Source organism: Boleophthalmus pectinirostris, unplaced genomic scaffold (assembly GCF_026225935.1).
Source record: "Boleophthalmus pectinirostris isolate CB_2022bp ecotype Guang Dong unplaced genomic scaffold, ASM2622593v1 HiC_scaffold_1, whole genome shotgun sequence".
Taxonomy (NCBI): domain Eukaryota; kingdom Metazoa; phylum Chordata; class Actinopteri; order Gobiiformes; family Gobiidae; genus Boleophthalmus; species Boleophthalmus pectinirostris.
The window spans coordinates 14785621-14808399 of record NW_026570970.1 but is presented as its reverse complement, the minus strand read 5'-3'; positions in this window follow the sequence as shown (position 1 = coordinate 14808399).

Here is a 22779-nt window from a genome sequence, read left to right as displayed (position 1 = left end):
CTTCAAACGCACAAGAGTAAATTTTGTGTAATCTAATCAGCTTTAATATCATCATTCTTTTTAAAAACTGTGCATTTCTGTGACATGGAGAACCTTAGTGTTACTGTGATATATCAATATCAATTATTGCTTCTGCCAGTATTGCAATATCGATATTATGTGCCCTACCTTATAACTTGGCCAGACTCCCAAAGCAGATTTTAGTTTGAGTTTTTACCAGCGCTGACATGTCACTATGCTAACGACTTTCTTCAAAGGTTTAAATGGAGCCAGACTCAAAGCCTGAGCTGACAGACGAGCGGTGGAGCACTGGAGGTGACTGGAGGGGACAGATGAATCAGCAGCATCTGAACCAGCACGCACAGACCTTCAGAGCCTGCTCAGAGGAGACAGGCTCTCCCTCACACCAGAGCACAGAGAGAGGGCAGGTTTACTCTCTCAGTCAGGGTTGTACACATATAGCTGTGCAGGACAAACAGTTTGTTGAGGTGTACAATTTTACATCATGGTTTCAGCTACATTCTTCTACTATTTTAACCCTTTTTATCTTGACCTCTTGTTTAGGGTTGAGGGTAATTGCACAGTGAACCAGTAATCTTTCTCTGGTTTAGATTTAGTTCACAGTTTTTCACATAGATATTGTGTTTTGTTTCATTCACACATTTTTGAGGACATCTTCAAAGCCCAAAATGCTCTGTTCCAGCTTGTGATGTCACGTGGTGGTAGGTTTCTGGTTAACCTTTAATCTTTACTACAGCAGAAATGGGCAATTCCAGGACTGAAATCATCCAAATGATTCTAGTGAAAGTGCATGAAGTTTTAGGACACAGTGAGGCACTTCCTGTATTATCACATGACATCACAAGGTGAAACAGAGTATTTTCTGTTTCAGAGAAGAGCTCAGCCTAAATACACAAGATGTGTGTGCTAAATATGTGTAAATGAAACAAAATAATACTCCATCCATCCATCCATCCATTTTCGTCCGCTTATCCGGGGCCGGGTCGCGGGGGGAGCAGCCTAAGCAGGGACTCCCAGACTTCCTTCACCCCAGACACGTCCTCCAGCTCCTCCAGGGGGACCCCGAGGCGTTCCCAGGCCAGCCGAGAGACATAGTCCCTCCAGCGTGTCCTGGGTCTTCCCCAGGGCCTCAAAATAATACTCCATATATGTTTTTGATGAGGAAACATTATAACAGATCAGAAAACAGTGTAAAATTCACCCTTTAAACTGTATTTTATAAACAGAATAGTTACTCTATGTTAATGACTGTTAGCCACAAAATGTGATTTGTTAAGCCATTGTATTATCCTAGTTGTTTTTAGACCATAACAGGACTATAAGGAAGGTACAATAGTCTCCTCCACTACAGAGACACACACAGTGATTGAACAAGTTTTTGCCCAGGATGACCTTCCCGTGCAGACAGCCCCATGCTGTGGCTGGAGTGGGCGAAGTGGGTCAAGTGTCCTATCCAGGATCTGACATCACTTCTGGAAAAAATGTGAAGCAGTCACCCCTTATTTTCTTTGAATGTGAAAATCAGAAGGACATAAGAGACCAGGGGAGTACACAAGCTGGGACAAAGGGACCTATATTACACACAATTGACTTTGAGATTTTTAAAGCCATGTTATGATGTTGTTACCTCATCAAAAACATACCTGGAGTTTTGTTTGGTTCAATCACACATGTTTGAATAACCTTTATTTTTCGTCTGTCTTCATCTCTAATGCTCGTTTTCATGTCATGTAGCGGTAGTTTTCAAGTTCACCTCTCCTTTTACCTTTAGTTCTGTAGAGATTGATAATTCCAGGCCTAAAATTATCCAAATAATTCTAATGAAGGTGTATGGAGTTAAAAAACCAAGTGGAACACTTCTTGTATTACCATATGACATCACAATTGGTGTGAATTAGGGCTGAACGATTTTAAGAAAAAAATGTATTGTGATTTTTCTGGCAGATACTGCGATTTTGATTTCATCCACAATTTTTTTCAAATCAAGTTTGAATGCACGTGAACATTTGCAAACATCACAGAATCTTACATCATACCAGACTCCTGCACCAATGATTTGACGCTGGACTGTAAATCCCAGTTTACACAGATAATAAGGGCTGTGATTGGTCCTCTCTACATAGATTTTCTTTACTCTGCTTTCCTTTCTATCAATGTACATTGAGTAATAATGTGTTCAATGCAGCTTTGCACACATTTGTTTACATTTTACAAAACTAATGCCTAATTTGCAAAACTATAAGTTCTGAAAAAACAGCTCGCTCCTTGTGCACTGATGTGGTCTGCTTCTGTGGTTCATGTAAAATTTTACATGAATGCCAGGTTTAAATCCTAACATTGTAGTGATGAATTACTTCGCAGCGCATAGACGAGCAGATCCGCAAATCAAAAATGACGGCGACAAGGCGACAGCTACAGTGTGCGTTGAGTCGACACAGAACTAAACTTTGTCCTTAAATTGGGCTGTAGGGGCACTGCAACAAAAACCACAGCTTTGACGCTCCCGAAATTGCATTGTCTGAGATCGCGATTTTTGATTTTCGGTCCAAAACAATCCTTTTGTGAATGAAGCAAAACACAACTCCAGGTATTTTTTTAATGAGGAAAAAGCATTATAACATAGATAAAAAATAGTGCATAGCAATATGGGCCCTATTCCTGTGATTTATATCAGAGGGGGGTCCGTGTAAGTCTTCTTGCCCAAGGCCCCCAATTTTTTGGTGACAGATCTGCAAATATTAACCTTGTAGAAGCCACCATAAACTACCATTTGGTAACTGCAACCATTCTAATTACAATTTTGATCAGATTGTAATAAATCTTGCAGCCTGTTTCACTAAATTAAGAAAAGCACCATCCACTCCCCTTCTCTTTTTCTATACGAGCCTTCAATAATGACTTTCTCAGTTTGCAGCTTTCGGACTCATTTTCTTTCATCAGTGCCGAGGGTAAAACTGAAGGAAGAACAGCAAACTATCCACCGCCCTGTCTGTGCTTTTAAAGCCTACTGTTATCCAAAATGTCTGCACACCTATTTTTACAGTCGCTGCAGGAGATGAAGTAAACGAAGCCCGTGGAGATGTGGTGGGACCTAATGCCACAGCTGTAATGATCCATGATACAGCAGATCGGGGCATGAATCACCAACATCCGGTATAAAACAATGGGAGATTAAGTTGGCTAATGAAGTGAGGAGGAATCCGGGGGAGAGCTTGTATCAAACCTCACTGCACAGAACTGTTGACAATAGCAGCAGACGCCCCACTGTTAGCATGTACACTGCGGCAGGCGCCTGATGATGGGGGGCTCTGATTGGAAAAGATGGAGCCAGGTTTAAGTGCATATGAGGTTTATCAGTCTTTCATTTTGACTTGGTGGGATAATATTGGCCAGGCTAGCACCACCTAGTGCCTCCGATCAATTTAATTTCTCTCCAGCGACTAGGTCAGGAATCAGAATACACTAGACGATTTGCAAGAACCCCAGAAGTTGCAGACCACGCACCGGCCAATCTTTGAAAAGCTGTGAAGCCATAACGTCAAACTCAAGCGCCTGACTGGGTTCCTTTTGTGGTACAGCTTAACAGTAAACAAAGCGTCCGAGATGGATGTAGACGAAGACATGCATTCTGTGTTGGCAACGATTCCCGAGATTGAGGATTTTTACTGCTGTTGTGCCGGCAATTACTTGGACACCACTGAGCGTTCTGTCGCATTACATACATCACAACCAAATAGCAGGGTTGAGTAAAAAAAGGTTAAGTAAAAAGCACCAACCTACCGTTGAGCGAATAAATCCTAATGCTGCGAGATCCGACTGTTTCCACGAAGTGAAACCAGCTGATGAATCGGGCTAGGAGAATACCTGGGGTAAATATAAATTATAGTTATGCACCAATCAAGAAGCAATTTATGAAAAACAGCTGAAACATATGTTTAAAATTACAGAAAGTAGAGGTCTTTTTGACATTGGGGAGAATTCTGTCCAAAAGTCCAGCACAATTTACACAAACAAAACACATTTTTCCCATACTTCTCATACATTATTTCAACAAAATAAAGGTGTTTTCTTACCAGTGTAGTATATGGTTGTTAGGTATGATGACCATGATGATAGAAAGGTGTAGGAGCCATTCTTGTTTCGTTTAGGTTGGGGTTCATTTGGGTCAGTGTTTGTCTGGGCATAGGGTGACCTATATTTGGCTTGGCCACAAGGGGGCAGGGTGGAGTCAAGCCCTATATGAACACACAGGTGCCAGTGTACTGGGTGTGTGGGTGATGAGTTCATGCAGTTTTAGCAGCTCTTTCAGGGCGGTGGTCTAGCTTTCACTATTCAACTCTTTAATATTACCGAACATCCACCCGCCCTACTCCTTTCTGTCCTATAATGTAATGTACCACAACCTGGATTTTGAAACACATTAGGACTGGATCCCCTTCACCCAGAAACTACGGAGAAAAGCATTTGGCAGATCCTGTACCTGAAAAGTTACAATACCCATTTAAGACACTATATTTTAATTCTCTTGATGAATTTAATCATTTTAATAATCTGAGCATACTAGCAAGACATTTAAGACATTGAAACACCCACATCAACTTACCATTTTCTTCTTCATACCTCATACCTTTTTCTTCTTCATACCTTCAAGCCTGGGAGTAAGAAATGGTATACTCCTAACCCACACTGGTCATGTGCAAGAAAAGTAATCAATCAGTCAATATAGAAATTTAACTCACATGGGTTATTTGAAGGTCCTACATTACACAAAATTGACGTTTAGCCTTTAGCCTTAGCTTTTAGCCATGTTATAATGTCGTTACCTCAGCATAAAAACATAACAAAACATACCTGGCATTGAGTTTTGTTTCATTCACACATGTTTGAGTAAACCCTTACTATTAGTCTGTCTGCATCTCCAAAGTGCAGTTCATCTTGTGATGTCATGGTGTGGTATTTTTCAAGTTAGCTGCAACATTTTACCTTTTATTTTTGTCAAGATTGGCAATTGCAGGGCTGAAATCATCCAAGCGATTCTGTTGTGGTGTTTAAAAACACAGTGGAGCACTTCCTGTATTATTGTTTTCTGTTTGAGAGAAGAACTCAGTCTAAATATGTAGGATTTGTGTGTTAAACATGTGTGAACGAAACAAAACACAACTTCAAATCTGTTTTTAATGAGGAAACATAACATAGATCAGAAGATAATGCAATATGGGCTGTAAAAGCACATTGACTGGCTAAAATACAAGAATAAATAGAATACAAGATGACAAAGGAACTGTATCTGTGTTCAACATTTAATATGGGATTAAAGTAGCGATGCATGCTGGGTAAACTGTAATCCGTCATTTTACCAACACAAGCAGTAAAGTAAGAACACTACAGGCCTATTTGACTCTAAAGCCACGAATACTTGATTCCAATTATGCCAGTCCAAACACTAACTCAGAATTCTGTTTGCGCTCTGGTTCCCCCAATTAAAATACTTGTTGAGCCTAAAAAAACAGGTCTCTCTGGAATACTAATACTACCTCATCAAATGAAGAACTTTGAAGACCGGTGCAAGTAAAGGTATCGGCTTCTAATCATCACGTTGTTACTCTTTTGCATTTATCTCATGCTAATATGAGGCTAACAAGATCAATGCATGGTGCGCTAAAAGTAAGTAGCCTGATTGTGTGACGAGTTTTCTGTGAGTTGTTTCAAATATAAACTTAAAGGGCCCATATTACTCTATTTTCTGATCTATGTTATGATGTCATTTCCTCATCACAAACAGAGCTGGAGTTGTGTTTTGTTTCTTTCACACATGTTTAACACACAAAAAAGATCCTGCATATTTAGGCTGTACTCTTCTCTCAAACAGAAAACACTCTGTTCCACCTTGTGCTCCACTGTGTATTTTTTTTATTTTCTTATTTATTTATTTGTGAAGGGACAGCACATATTATTGAACATTTAAAAAGCAAATACATACAATTACCTGATGTGTCGGCTTCATCATAAGGACAATATCTTTAAGAAGAATTGGAGAAACATTTTTGATGTATACTGGACTTGAGATTTCTATTACGAATGGGGTATTTACATTTTGAAATGGGTGTATCTGTGTCTAATATATGAATGGGCCAATGTTGGTTTTGTTTGTATTGCTTATATTGTTATTTTGTTTAAACTAAAAGACAATAAATATATATGCCAAAAAAAAAAAAAGTAAATATATACACTGATTACATACACTGCCACTGCTGTGGCTAATACTTTACATCTTCACTGTCCACATACACTGCACTGACACTGTACACTGTACAACACACTCACTGTACACTGACACTCACTGTACATACACTGTGACATATTACATCATACAGGACACTGACTGACATACACTGTACACACACACACATACACTGTACACACTGTACACTGTACATACACTGTACACACAACACACTCTCTATACATACACTGTACACACAACACACTCACTGTACATACACACACACATAACACACTCACTGTACATACACACACACACACATCACTGTACACACACACACTGAACACACTCACTGTACTCTCACTGTACACACAACACACTCACTATACACTCACTGTACACACAGTTTATTTAAAATAGTTCATTTAAAGTTTGAAGTCAAGAGTTAAAGAGTTAAACCAACAACCCCTCTATATAAAAAAAAAATATATACATATTTGGTTAAACATGGTGACATGTTTGACCATTGAACAATCATTGTTTTAAGGCTTTAGAACAGGGGTGTCCAAACTTTTTTCATCAAGCGCCACATATCTAACCACAGACAAAGCAGAGGGCTGATCAAGGGTCGTAGACTGATGCTCAATACTGAACAATTAAAATATGTGCATGTTTAACACATTAGAATGAACCATCAGTCTTTATTCATGCTAAGACCCTTAAAACCACACACTAAATATTAAATATCAGCTTTATCAAAGTAGATTTTCAAAAAACTTGCAGTAAAAAGTACATTTTTAATAGATGCAAGGACATTTGGGCCAGTTCACCTGGAAGCTTGAGGACCAAGAAAAAGTTGCCTGAGGGCCACATTTAGCCCACGGGCCATAGTTTGGACATGCCTGCTTTAGAAAATATTGCCAGTGTTGAAAGTTCTCGTAAATGAGCTGCACTGTATTCCATGTTTGACCTGCTTGATAAGAAAAAGAGTCTGTCTAAAAGCACTTTTCATAAACGGCACAGAGCAACACATTTCTTTTCACAAACTCCTTTAGAGGAGATGGAGCAAGATTATAAAAAACTTTGTATACCAAAATTAAATCTGCATGTTTGATTATGTTGTCTCAATTAAGAAATTTGTATTTGCCAAGTATTCTGCAAAAGTGATAATTAGTGCACTTTTTGTCTAATACCTTAAGTGCTTTTTATGGATGGGTCATTCCACGCCACATCTCTGAATGCCTCTGCTCGACTATCTCAGATTTGACTGAAAAAATTCTAGGGGGTTCACTCACTTTCCCAAATTTTAGCTCCCAATGCCTTATAGTTTTGTCATTAAAAATATTTTGTCAACTCTGCCCTGACCTGTTTTGAGCAGAGTTTTCTGAGGAGCCAGTTTCACATTGCTGTATCTAAAAAACAGATAGAAAATAGATTAAATAAAATAGATATTTAAACCCCATACACCTTCACTAAAATCATTTTGATGATTTAATTTCTGGAATTGTCTGTACTGAACTAAAGGTGAAAGTAGCTGTTAACTTGAAAACTACCACTTCATGACATCACAAGGTGGAACAGGGCATTTTGAGCTTTGGAGATGTCGACAAGCTAATAATTCAGGGTTACTCAAACATGTATGAATTAATCAAAACACAATTTAAAGCTCACAAGAGTCAGTTTTGTGTAATATAGGATCTTTAAGATAGGCCAGCTGTGAATCAAAATACTTTATAATACTACTTGCCTGGAAAATTCTGCTCTGGTATCTTCTGAAATGTTCTTCTAGTCTCATAAGGTTTTGAGAGCTAAAAAAATCTTTCATTTTGTATTTGCCAGGTTCAATAAAAGTTACGAAAATCCTATCTTCTCCCATTGAGTATTCTCCTCTCACTAAACTCCTTAGCGTATAACACAAAATACTTAAGACACTATAGTGGAAATTTGACTTGTTTGAATTTTCTGGTTGGCCTTTGGAGACACAAGGATCAGAAAATCTAACCTGCATCCACACGAGACCAAGTCAAGTACTTTAGTGTTCTTTAGCGCGTCTCCTTTGAGCCCCAGGCAGCGCTGAGTCAATATCCGCTGTTTAGCATTATTGCTTTAGCAGCCTGGTGAGATGGGAGACTGAGGAGGTAAATAGAAAAGGATGAGTTGACGGATGATTCAGGGATGATGGGGTGATTATCTGTGAAGGAACAGCGGGGTCCAGGCACCGGCAGACAGCAGCTCATTTAGCATTTAGCCACAATAAAAGGACACGCCATAAATGCGGGGAGAGGACAGACTTTGATGGGGACATTCTTCACATCTGATAATGGAAGAGTGTGATGTTTGTGTTCTTGGCCTTTTCATGACAGAAAATATAACAAAAAAAATGCGATGAAATAGATTAGAACTTCCAATGGGCATGAATTTTATATTAATGCTATAAAGGAGACACACAAATTTGACCTTTAATGACATTTTGACCAAGTTATAATAGCGTCCTTTTATCTTTTGCTTACTCAGAGTTGTATTTTTTATTTTATTGACATCACAACATTCTATCAACCAATAATAATTAATACAGATGGAGGGCAGATAGAATTTATGTGGGTAAAATGCAGTTCCATGTTGTAATACAGTGAGTTCTTGATTCTAGTCCAGGGGTCATCAAACTAAGGCCCATGGACCAACTCCGACCCCCCGGCCCCTCTGCCCCCCCACCACTTGAACTGGCCCTATGAAATAATCTACAAAAGTTGTCATGACCTATTTTTTAAATTACTGTTTGTCAAATAATAACACGTCTGCATCTTGTATTTTGTTCATTTTTTCAATTAAAAAAATGATTATTTATATGAAGTATTTATATTTTAAAATAATTATATGATGTATTTACATTTGTTTGAGATCAAACAGTGACAGTCAACGCAGTCCTGTAGTGCAGTTAAGGACTAGTTAAGGACACTAGCATGGATCACTAGTAACTATAGACAAATATGTGCCAGGAATTATGTGTTGATGTAGTATTGTGGATGTCTGTGCCAGGCGAGTAATTTCTACTACACAGTGAGGCCTGCTTTTGTCATTTTGGTCTGGGTCATACGTAGGGGTGTGCAAAAATATTGAAATATCGATATATCATATCATTTACTGTGATGATACAGTACTGATATTGTGTGTCGATATATCGTCAAGAGTATTTTTTGGGTATATTTTACTAAATTATTTTGTTACAGCGCTACAGTTTTGTTGCTTGTTTAGAGGAAAGAAACTCATTTATGTGACACATTTGACATATTCACTGTTTTGATGATTAAAATGTTTGTGTTTCATATTAACTTTGCACAAGAAACTGTTTAACAAAGACTTTTAGTATCACAGCCCTGATTTAGCCTTTTTTTTATTGAACCGTATTGAATTGATTTGAAATAAATTGTGTCAAATTCGAAAGCTCACTGTATCAAGATATATATCGTATCGTGGCTTTTGTATCGAGGTATGTATCGTATCGGTAACTTCTTAATGACACCCAACCCTAATGGAGACCAAGTTACAGGTTAGAGCTGTGGAGAGGCAACCCCACTCTTCAGAATGTCTGTTTTTCTAGATATTTTTGAGTTACAAAACCACCTGATGTGTAAATAAATGTAAGGTAGAGCTTTTGACGGACCCTCCATCCGAAAAGTTACACAATGCAGCTTTTAATGCTCAGAAACATTCTGTTTTCACCTACCCCCTATCCCCACCCATTCCTCTCTTCTTACTTTTGATTCTGATTCCAATTTTCATCAGGATGATTCTCACATATGTCCTATCAAAAGCCTTATTTCAAGACTGTGATTAAACTAAAAGAGGGAGGCTGTACTTGCATGTTAAACAGCACCTCCTACAGTGAAGAATTACCCGTATGCAAAGTGTGCATCCATAGGAGGTCCATGTCAGAGGATGTAATGAGATGCAGCTAAATGTGAAAATAAGTGGGATAGTCATCTTTCGGGTAAGGGCATGAACCTGCATATTTTAGGTCAGCGGAGTGTGCCATGAAAAACACAGAGGGCGCTTTGAGATAGTTCTACCCCAGAGGCTTCAGTGGGGGGCTAACGGCATAAAAGCACCAGCCAACTCCCTGGACACTTCCTCACTGGGGAAAAGCGCAATCTGCAACTTCCAGTCTGTATGGAAATTAGAAAAAGGGCCAAGACTGTGCCGGTATTTGCATTACAAAGTCCACTGTTTCTCTATTGATCAGTCAGAGGAAGCATGATTTTTCTAGTTTATGGAAGTGGAACAATTTAGAGAACAAAATGCTAAAGATCAATGGAAAAGAGTGCACAGGGCATGGCAAAGAAGAAACAACGCTAATAAGGGTAAAATGCAGCAAGGATTTAAAAGAACTTGAATTCATAATAATGTTTATTAATCTTCAGTTATTCTTTTAGCTTGTTTAGACTTTATTATATAAATTTTTTAAGAGTGCATGGGGTATAGCAAAGAAGAAACTACGCTAATGAGGGTACACTGCCAAAAAAAAATGTAGCATGGAGTTAAAATAACTTGATTTCATAATAATCTTTAATTATTTTTTTTTTATACTTTTAGCTTGGTTAGTAGAGGTGTAACGATACATGTATTCGTGCCGAATCATTTTCAGTACAGGATCTTCGGTTCAGTGCATGGCTGTACACAAGTGAGTCTGCGCAATTTGTGTGTGTTTACATTCCGCCGCTACACGTGCAGCTACAAGGAAGGCTCGGCTCTTTAATATTCACAAGGGAACTCATCCGTGATTGGGGTTGCAGTGTTTCCCACAGCACTTTATAGTTAGGGCAGCTGCCTTGACAAAAATTGCCCCCTGCCTTGACTATGTCCCTCCAAACCATGGAAATTCTAAATTTACACAAAACTATAATCATCATGCCCCAGTCCTCTATTTTTGCCTTTCGCCGGCACAGAATCTTTGCCCCACTCGTCTCCCCAGCCAAAAACATGAAGATTGAGTAAAACTTCATGCTGGAACTGTTAGTGCTGCTTTTTACTTTTTGAAAAGTTTTGTTTACTGTTTACAAGGAATTTATTTTTTTTATAATATTTCATACATTTGTTGCTTATTTGAGAATATTTAATTAAATTTATTAGTATTACCAAGCAGCACTTTGCATTTATTTTATCTTCCTGTTTGTATAATGTTAAAACAAACTGTTGGTTTAATAAACACACAAATAAACAAGAGCAAATAGTTTTCCATTTTGTTCCCATACTGCACCGAAATGAACCAAACCGTGACGTCAAAACCGAGGTACGTACCAAACTCATGATTCTTGTGTACCGTTACACCCCTGTGGATTAGACTTTTTACTGAACTTTTTTGAGATGATACATTGAACTAAATGGGTAAGAGAATGCTAAAAACTGAAAAAACAGACAACAAGAAAAAATATAAGAAACATTGTAAAATTGTCTGTCAAATAATTAACAGAGAAACAACACTTATCTTGGCCTGTGTCATCAGAGGTAAAATACTCCCTACAATGGAAGCATAGGCAGACTGTGAAACAACTCATGGAGAATGGACAGTAGTATCATATTGTCTTGAGGGCTCATGTTTCCAGCTCTACACTGAGAGCAAATCAATCTTTATTTATAGAGCCCTTCACCACACACAAGACGACCAAAGTGATTTCCATTAAAATCATACAAAAAGATTAAACAATGAAAGTTAATAAATAAACTCCTCCTGTTTTAGAACTTCAGTCTTATACCTCTTCTTCTTCGTACTCTCAGGCTACTTCTATTTATTCTACTCCAATAAGAAACATTGTGAAACTGTAAACCAAATCAGATCTCTCAACTAATTAAATCAAGCCAAAACAGCTCCAATCAAAGTAAACATTCTGGTCTGTTTTTGCAGAGTGCAGACTTGCAGTGTGGTGTAGCCTGGAGTTCGGAGTGATGTAAAAAGCAATGAGGTGACAGCAGCATCCATCAGACTTGTGTGGATGGATTGGTCATGCCTGAGGATGGAGAGATGAGACTCAGTACAGACGGAGAGAGGGAGAGCGGGGGATGGCATGAGGTGGCACTGTGCCAGGGGCAGTGGGGCTTTAATAGAAGTTTCTTTGTTCAAACCCGGGGCTCCTCAAATGTGCTTTCGACACACTGCCCGAAGCTAGGTCAGGGGAAAGACTTGTTTTGAAAAGTACTTTTGAAGAAAGAATTGAAAAAAAAGTTATTTAGTGTAACTTTTCTGGAGGACAGTCCGTCAAATGCTTTTCCCCGTAGAGATGTTATTGCTTTGTCTGGAATGTTTTGCAGTATGGTTTTTACACCTTTCTATCTTCATGGAGACTAAACCAGACCAGTTATAAGTCAGATCTATGGAGAGGCGACCCCGCTCACTGTCAGAATGCCTGTTTTTCTAGGTATTTTGAAGCTATAAAACCAACTGTAATTTAATAACTGTAAAGTAAAGCTGTTCCATGTCATACTGTGGAACATTATAGGCAAAGCAATGATGTATCCATAGAAAACACCAACCAAAAAGTTACATAATGCACCTTTAAATCTTAACAACAGTGGCAAGCCTAAAATGAAAAAGAGAATCCTGTGAAGTTTCTATAAAAGATAAAAAAGACTCTGGATGTCATAAATAATTGGTTTGTTTTGTGATGGTCAGAACTGCCATCGTTATCGTGAACACTGTCTAAGTGCCAAACATTTCTTTTTAAATATTCTTTTGTTGTATAGGAGCTTGCGTTTAAAGATGTGTTTTCAGACAGGATAAAATCACAGGGTACAGCGTGTCTACATAATCAGACTGCAGCATGCCACAATTGTCCACACATTGAAAAAACTGAAATAATCATCTGTAAAATTTCAATGCCGACCCCTTTACTTTATGTAAAGATCTTATGTAAAGTTATCGAAGGGGGATTTGCATTTATATGGCTTCTCAAAATGGATTCCTGTGAGCTTTAAGCCATGTTAGAATGCTGTTATCTCATGAAAAACATACCTGGAGTTGTGTTTTGTTTCTTTCACACATGTCCGAGTAATCGTTTTGACAAGAAAAAGATTTGACAAGAAGAACTGAGCCTAAATATGCAGGGTTTGTGAGTTAAACATGTATGAATGAAACAAAACACAACTCCAGGTCTGTTTTTGATGATGAAACAGCATTATATAAGATCAGAAAATACTGTAATATAATATTGCCAATTATAGCTATGGTAGTGTTATATGTTGCCATCTTTTCTTTATTCAGTCTGTGATACAAAGATACATGTCCACTCTCCTTTTCTAAAAAAAACTATTTCTTACTTTCACAAATATTCATAAAATTTTACCATCCATGTTCCAGGTTTTTCCAGGACAATTCTTCTTCTTCTCCTCTGATTCTTTATCTTGCTAGAGAGGTCTTCTTTGTTCCTACTTGGCAACCCTGCTTCAGCTTGGACACCTCATGCTATAACTTCAGCTACATTAGCACTAGCAGTCTCTGAACTAGAAAAACCCACTGCCAAACTCCTCCATAGTGCGTTATTCTGGGCTGCGCTGTGCCGGTTCGGTGCTCATGGGACGGAGGGGGAAGTCTGCTGGGTTTCCTCACTGCTAAATAATTGATCAGGCGAGCTGGAGGAGAGAGAAGCTCCACATAGATGTGAAGGACAAGGGCACTTAGTGAGGAAAGTTCTGGAGCTACCTTGGACCGGCTCAACCCACTGAGCTTGGCAGAGACAAAAGAGCTGTATATATAGAGGATGTGTAAACTCAGGAAGCTTCCCGTCAGGATGAGTGCACAGCCGGTCTCATAACAACACTGGTGCAGAAAAGAAACATGCCCGAAACAAGGATAGAAAGCAAGAGATGGTGGATGTCTGTCTGTTTATTTGAATGGAGAATTGCATCATGGTACTACATCTGTTCTAAGTTGAAATATTTGTCTTTACAGTGCATTACAGTAGCTCAAATCCTAAGCAAATTCCAATTGGTCGGTGTTCATTTAAGTTGGGATTCAATTTAAGGATCCTATACCTGATTTTTATTTATTCAGATGTATTCAAAACATCATGAGACTGGAGGATTTCACCTATATGCTTCTATTGTTGAGCAATAACCAAGTAAAAATGCAAGGGACACGCTTGTCTAGTCTAAAGCTTATTGACATAACTGTGTGCCTGTTGTTTGGTTGTCATGGGGTCATTTAAGTGTGAGAGAAAGGACTAATGCTACATTCAGACCACTGCATCAAAATCTCGCCACATGCCTCTAGTCCAGGCAGTTTAAACTGAATTTTGTAGAAAGTTTAAGAAACATATATCATATACATACATACATATATATTTATTTATTTATTTATTTATTTTGCTCATATATAACATAACAATAAAAAACACACTAGATAAGAAAATGTAGGTACCAGAAGAGGCAAAAACCAAAATGGTCTTATATTAAAGCCCCCACCTCATGAATACATTCAAAATTTAACATTATCACTGTGCATTAAAAAAAAACATTTACACACCTTGGATTAAATTCATTTGATTTAATGGATTAAAATACAATGAAACATCCACAATTATCAAACAGATTATCAAACATTTAGCCTGAGTGATCAGCCAGTTTCACTTTGTGGAAACCATCTGACCTCACAGCATTAGAATTTGTTCGCTCGACGGTAGGCGGATACTTTTTTTATTTAACCAGTCGCTGCTATTTGGTCGTGACGTATGTAATGCCCCATTAAGCTTTTCCCAAATCCTGTAGGAAGAAGGACAATAACGTCTTTCCCCTTGATAAAATTCACCAAACATTCTCTTTGTTCTGGCTTTAAATCCTGGATCGTGGGAATCATTGCCAACACAGAATGTATGTCTATTGGCTGATTGATTGGTGCCTGAACTTGCACTTCTGCTGTTTTTGCAAACTGTCTAGTGTATTCTGATTCCTGACCTAGTCGCTGGAGAGAAATTAAATTGAGCGGAGGCACTAGGTGGCGCCAGCCTGGCTACCAAACATTATCATGAAATATCAAGCATTTCCTCACACTAATCAGATGTGAAAACTGGCTCCACAATTTACAGCCTCTGTATCGTAGCAAAACTGAGCTCTGCATGTGACACATTTTGGAACATGAAAATTATGATTTTGATGAGTATTGTATCTGTGAATCTCTGCATTAGTTTTAAAGTAAAATGTGAAATGTTTCGGGATCATAATTTAATTATAAAGAATTTTACACATAAAAATACAAATTTGATAAATGTTAAGTTTGATGAATAAATTAGCAGACGATGTTAGTGGCATGGAATGAGTTACAATTTGAGCATAGCGTTTTTGCACCAATAATGTTTTGTTCAGAGTAGTTGAGAAAGTGCCATGTCGTCAAATGACAAAACAAAAACCTTAAGCCAATGTCAGTATGTGTTTATGTTCAGTGCATCTGCTTATGCATAGACCTACGGTGCATTTTATCCACTTCTTTATCCAACCTCAGATTATACAATATAATTAGACTTAGTCACATGTCACTGTCAGCCAATCACAGCCTGCCTTACCAACGATGATCTAAAAAACTTTTATGTCTTCATGCAGCTCAGACACTCTCTAATCTGCTTTTGCTCTTTTGCCCAATCTACACCACAGCAGCAAAACTCTCACTCCCCTCACCTTGTCCATCTTCACCACTAACAGTATAGGTTCTCAATTAGATTTTCTCTCTGTAACACATCCATCATTCTCTCCTCTGGCATTTTATTGCACCATCTTTATCTGCCAAGGTCAAAGCACCGAAACACACCCAACCAGTATACTACAATTTACTGCATATTGCTTATTTGTCATTATCTGTCTCTCTGAGTTGATATATTTGTTACTTCATTACTTGGGATGGGCAGTGGTGGAATGTAATCATGTAAAGGTAATAATGTAAGGTACTTATGTAAAAAATTTAGATATCTGTACTTCACCTAAGTACATTTTAAAGTGCATACCCTTTACTTTGAGAGCAGGTATCTGTTTAACATGACTGAGAAGTAAAAGTTTTATTTTTTTTTTTTAATTGTTTGAGACCTGCTGAAAAGCCTGTGGGGGTTATTTTTAACACATTCATAGTTTGAGCAAACAAAATATACAAATAGAAACAGCTACAAAAAAGCAATTGATTAAATTCTTCAAATCTTTAGGGGACAGGAGTGCTACTTGTATATACAGAGATTGTGCAGAATTGTCCTTTTGGTGCTCTTCAGCGTAAGGACCAGTCTCAAATACAAAGTTGAACAAACTGAGGCACTCAAAAAGTACAAAATAATTAAAAGCCTTTAAAACCACATGGCAGATAAAGTTAAAATCATGCCAAAGTGTTTCAGCCCTTTGGTCTTCATCAGGGTAAACTCCAGAAGGCTATAGTGCAGATTTAATGTAATAAGTGTAGGTCACATGTTCACAGTGGGCTTGCCCGTAGTCCCCTGGTGCATGATGGGACATGTAGGCTGAACAGATTTTAGTTACAAGCTGTTTAAGATAAGATATAATACAAGATACAAGATAGAAATAGTACAATTACCAACAACCAATACATAGAAAAAATATATATAGTGCAAATACAAAATACAAAAGTGCCGCAGATACAACATGTATAATTTGTGTAATATATTAGAGGGCTTGACTTAAACAGTTTCATGGAGACAAACATATAAAAAATAAGAACTGATTGCACATTTAATTTCAAAGCTTGTAGTTTTAAAGGAAGAGGGAGAAATTTAACTCTCTATTGAGTCTTGGAAACTGTGTAGCCTTGAGATTGTAGATCCAGTAGGACTCCAATTATTTCTATTGAACAAAATTCAGCACAAATCTTTATCAGAATTAGTACATTTGAAGCTTTGTTAGATCTCTGCATGAAATACTTTTACTCTTTACTCTTTAGTTCATTTTTAAGAACTTAAGAAGATTTTTTCATGTGATACTTTTACTTTGCTCTCATATCTTTACTTTTACTTAAGCATCAAAATCGAATACTTCTTCCACCACTGGCACCACTGGAGATGGGCTATGGCTTTTTATAGTGCGATTCTGTGTAGGCAGAGGCTGTGAACTTGAAATGAGTAGGAAAGTGAGAGCTCAGAGTGGACTGCTGCAACCAATCTGTGATCAAAGGTATCAAACATGAGGAAAACCCTTTGCTTCTCTGGGCTGTCATTTCAGAACGTCATCAAACTCACCTTCTCTCTGCCCCCTGGAGCTATGAGGTGCTGGGTCCACGGGTAGATTTGAATTGCAACCAAGATGTGATAACTATAAATGTTGGAAGTCCACAGTTCTGCCCCAGTACACTCATGTCTGGTGTTATTGTAGTTAAGGCAGCACTGAAAGCCTGTGGCAAAAGTGTCAGCTTCACTCTCAGCTTTTAATGAAATCTATTGTTTATGCTGGAAAAGCCTGCATAAATACATAATGAAAAGAGCAGGTTGAGGGCTCCAAGTGCCTGACAGAACCGTTTTGATGTTTGGAAAATAATTACAGAGTCACACTGAGTTTTATCCAAGAAAAATACTTGCCAAAATGTTACATGGTGCTATTTGTTTAAAAGCTTTTCGAGTAGGTGATTGTTTTTGAAGAGGTGTAATGTCAAGCCAGGAGCAGTAAAGAGGAGGTGTCTGGGGAGAGGGAGGTCATGGGTGTTCGAAATGTGAAGGCTGGTTTGATGGATTCATTCCTAATTCTTAAAAGCGTGTTATGTCACTTTTTTGGTGGATGATTTGTCACCTGCTTGTCGTCTCTACACAAATGTGATGGCTCTTTCTGGAATGTTCCACAGTTTTACAGTTAAACTTATCTCCAAGGAGACAAGACACCAGGTCACGTTACAGGTTGGGTCTGTGGAGCGCCAAAATTACTGAATGCTCTCATGTTTTTTGAAGTATTTTTAGCAACAAAATTTGAGTGAATGAAAAGTTTATCAGTTTAATGCTTGATATCTCTGTGGAGTCAAGCAGGTGGCACACCCTGCACTGAAAAAGTTACATAGTGCACCTTTAAGGAGAACTAACAGACAAGTTTATATGGTGCTGTTGGAACCTTTTCTGTTTTAGCAAGGTCACTCACTCGTGCCCTCACCAAGTCTAACTAACTAATTTTACTTTGCTGGTAAGGTAGGTGCTAGGTCAGGAATGTCAAACTCAAATTTACAGAGGGCCAAAATTAAAAACTTGCAAACTTGCAAAGTCATGGGCTAAACTAAATATTTATTGAACATTTTCAACAACATCTGAATGTTTTCTCTTCTTTCAAGATATGTCATGTTAAACCTTTTCTCATTAAAATAAATGTTTAATAATAGTTTTGCTTAAACACTGAATCCAGCATAAGCATAATATAAAATAATAACAAAATTTTAAATAAATAATGTCTCTATAGCAGATCTGTAGCCCGCGGGCCAGCTCTAATACATATTTGATATGTTCTTGTGGCCCAAATATAATTATACTGAGGGCCAAGCTTTCTATCAGGAAATACAACTACTGCTGCTGCTCAGACATAAATCCTTCAAATGCAAGGTTGGTTAAAACCAACCTTCTAAATTTTTTCTATTGACACAGACATTTACATCGACAGTCTGGTGTTATAATTGTTTTGCTTCGGGTGCTTTGTGGAGTGGGTTTTTAGTGGCAGGCTAACTATGGCTATTGACATGCTCTAGCCTAGCACCAGCGACCTCTGCAAATACAAGGACTGGATGGAATATTTAAAAAAGTGTCTCCACACGTCTCCAACCCTCTGGCGAACTAGGAAATGAGGTCCTATGTCCAAAATTACGGACTGTGTCTTTAAAATCTATAAAGCTGGATGCTGAGGATAGAGAGAGGAAGTGAATGAATTTGAAATAGAATATGCAGAGGAAAACTACATCTACTTGGGTTTTGAAGCATACTGAACACAGATGAGTAGACTATAGGTCTTGTAACTTCTCTTATAGTCCCTCTTCTACTTGTGTAGTGACACATGTAGTACCTCAGATGCAGGTGTATGGAGGCCTGTTGGAGAGGACCAGCTGTCAGGCCCTGTGCAGTGCTGGGACCTCAGTCTACAGCTAAAAACATCCCTGTTCTGTTCTGAAGAGAAGAGCTCAAAGGCAAAGACAGCGCACCCAGAGTATGTGTATTCAGAGTATGTGTGGTGACAGCGCAGACAAGAGCAGAGGAGGAGAGGATGTCAGTACGCCACAGAGATGTTCAATATATGCTATGTGATGATTTGGAGAACATTTCATCCCAAAAATGTATACTGCTATTTCTGCTATATAGTGATAGGAAATATAAGTTTGGTAAGAGACAAATATGATGCAAAAAAAATCATAATATTGCATAGTAATTTTATGTTTAGAAATGCCTCCTGGTATACACTTTCATTTTTCATCTGCATTCAGTTTGGAGCTGTTGTCTTAGCAGATTAAGATCAAACAAACGCACATTTAACTTTATAAGCAGAACAACTGTGGGCCCAACACTGATCCTTGTGGTACCCCAGGTTCTTTAAAAATTGATTTTACACAATTTATTTTAATAGATATTATGATACAAACAACATACTGTGAACCAACCTCAGATAAACTGTTTCACATTTAGTCTGAACATTTTATTAATCAGACTTAAAGGGCTCATATTACACTATTTTCTGATCATAATATTGTTTCCTCATCAAAAACATACCAGGAGTTGTGTTTTGTTTCATTCACATGTTTAACACACAAATGCACTGTATTTATACTGAGTTCTTCTCTCAAAGAAAAAAACATTCTCTTCCACCTTGTGATGTCATGTGGTAATACAGGGTGTGCTCTATTGTACTCCATACACCTTTACTATAATCATTCAGATAATTCAAGCCTTACATTTGCCAATCTCTGCTGAACAAAAGGTAAAAGGTAGCTGTTAACTTGGAAACTACCACTACGTGACATCATGAGGTGGAACATAGCATTTTGAGATGTAAACAGAAACAGCCGGTTTCACTTTGTGGAAACCATCTGACCTTGCAGGATTAGGATTCGTTTGCTCGACGGTAGGTGGGTACTTTTTTAAATTTAACCAATCACTGCTATTTGGTCGTGACGTATGTAATGCGCCGGAACACTCAGTAGTGTCCAACTAATTGCCGGCACAACAGCAAACAAAGCAGAGAGTGAACATATCTGTCAAAGATCATTGTCATTTCTGCGAGATGAACTAATTAAAGGTGTAATAAAAATGTAAAGTTTGTATTTGACAAAGGAAGTCCAAAGGTGGATAGTGTATGTAGTCTGCTATGGCAACTCGGGTTGGTTCAGCTCATCGCTGATTGGCCGATGTGTGGTCTACAATTTTGGGGTTCTTGCAAACCATCTAGTGTATTCCGATTCCTGACCTAGTCACTGGAGAGACATGACATTGAGTGGAGGCACAAGGTGGTGCCAGCCTGGCTAGTAAACGGATGCAGGATTACTAAAACATGTATGAATGAAACAAAACACAACTTCAGGTATATTTTTGAGGAGTTTGCATGACTTAAAGCTCACAAGAGTTAATTCATGGCCCTTTAAACCACTGTTTCCCAAACTTTTTTTCTGGGGACCCATACTTTAAAAGTCACAAACCTTTGTGACCCAAGTCAATAGACATTATTTATAAATCACAAAATAAGGTGGATTTGACCATTATTGAACATTATTGACTGAGTGATCATGTCTCTTAAACAATGAAAAACATCAAAACCAGGTATCTATAAATACCCTATCTGGACATTAAATGTAGCCCATTTCTTTTTCTTTTCAACATTCAATTGGACTAGTAATATTGGAACAAAATAGTCAATAAAATAATTACAAAAAGATTAGAAATTATACAAAACATGTCTTAACATTTCAACATGTGTCAGAACTCTATATTGCAGACCTACATGCAGATCTTGACAGGGCGACCCCAAAAAAAATCTCTTGCCACCCACCTGAGGGTCACGACCGGGTCTTTGGAAACACTGCTTTAAACATTATGCTTTCCAAAGTTCAGCGGATAACGTGGATAGTGCCAAAAGTATGTCAGTAAGTCCATAACACAGTCTTGCAATTAAACTGAATGGACCATTTCGAGTGGATTTATGATTGGATCTTAAGTTTTGACTGCGCTGCTAAAATTCCTCTGCGCACATTAATAGGCTGAGAATATGCCAAAGTTGTGCCTGGATGGGCCTGCTGCTTGTTACCGTGGCTATGGGAGCATTGCAGCCTTTAGCTACGAAATGTCAGCACAACTGTCAGCAATTAATTCAGCGCATTGTGTTTAGCCCGCTAAGCTCAATCTGCAGCACAATGAGAAGCAGGCTAGACACAAAGTGGATTATGAAGACAATAAACAATAAGACAGAGGAAGATGCAGAGGAAAGGCCAAAGATTTAAGGTGCTAATTACCGAACATGCACAAAATCAACATCAGCCGTAAACAATTAACCCAACATTAGCCATTTATATTAGGTGTCTTGTTTTAGTATCATTATGCATTCTTTTTAAGGCAGCCAAGACACTTTGAGCCAGGAATAGAGCTGTTTTCTGTGAGCTACAATGTATGACGTGTATCAGTTGTACAATATAAGGTTAGGTTTAGGTTAGTTTATTTGCCATTTGTAGTTAACACCCACATTGGAAAATACATGCCCAAATCAGTAAGTCAATAAATTATGTGTAAAGAAAATGTATTTTAAAGGTCCTATATTACATAAAATTTTACACTTTTGAGCTTTAAGCCATGTTGTTAAAAAAAAAAAAAAAAGACTGAAATCATTATATATTCTGGTGAAGGTGTATGGAATGGTATATTTAAAAACACAGTGGAGCACAAGGTGGAACAGAACGATTTCTGTTTGAGAGAAGAACTCAGGCTAAATATGCAGGATTTGTGTATTAAACATGTATGAATGAAACAAAACACAACTCTCGCTATAAAAAATAACTATACTAGAATGCTGCACTGGATCAAAACTTATGCATACAGGTGCTCGTCAGACCAGAGGGCTTGAATAATAAAAACAAAATATCCAGAAACACTAAACATGTTGAATCCCAGTATATTGACAATTGGTCACAAAATACCCAGGAATTTTTACTAACCTTTCTTACAAAATTTCTGGTGCTTTCTACTAGTGATAATGTTGATTGAAAATAATTCTTGAAGTGTGCTGTGTAAGGGTAATATGTATCGTTGACTATACTCCAACCTATTCAGAACAGTGTTTTTATCTGTTGTGTTATGAATGGTATGTTGTCAAAATACTGGGATTCAACATGTATAGACTTTTTGGATATTTTGTTTTTATTATGATGTGTGTGGGGTCATGACCTCTATAAATGGTCACATTGCTGCACACTCCATCAGCCCTGATGAAGACTAAGTCAAAACTCGTTAGCGTGACAATTCAATAAATACACCACAAATCAGAACGCCTCTGCCATCCTTTTTTCTACTCAACAACTCTGGCTATGTTATAGCAACAAGCATTATAACATAAATCAGAAAATA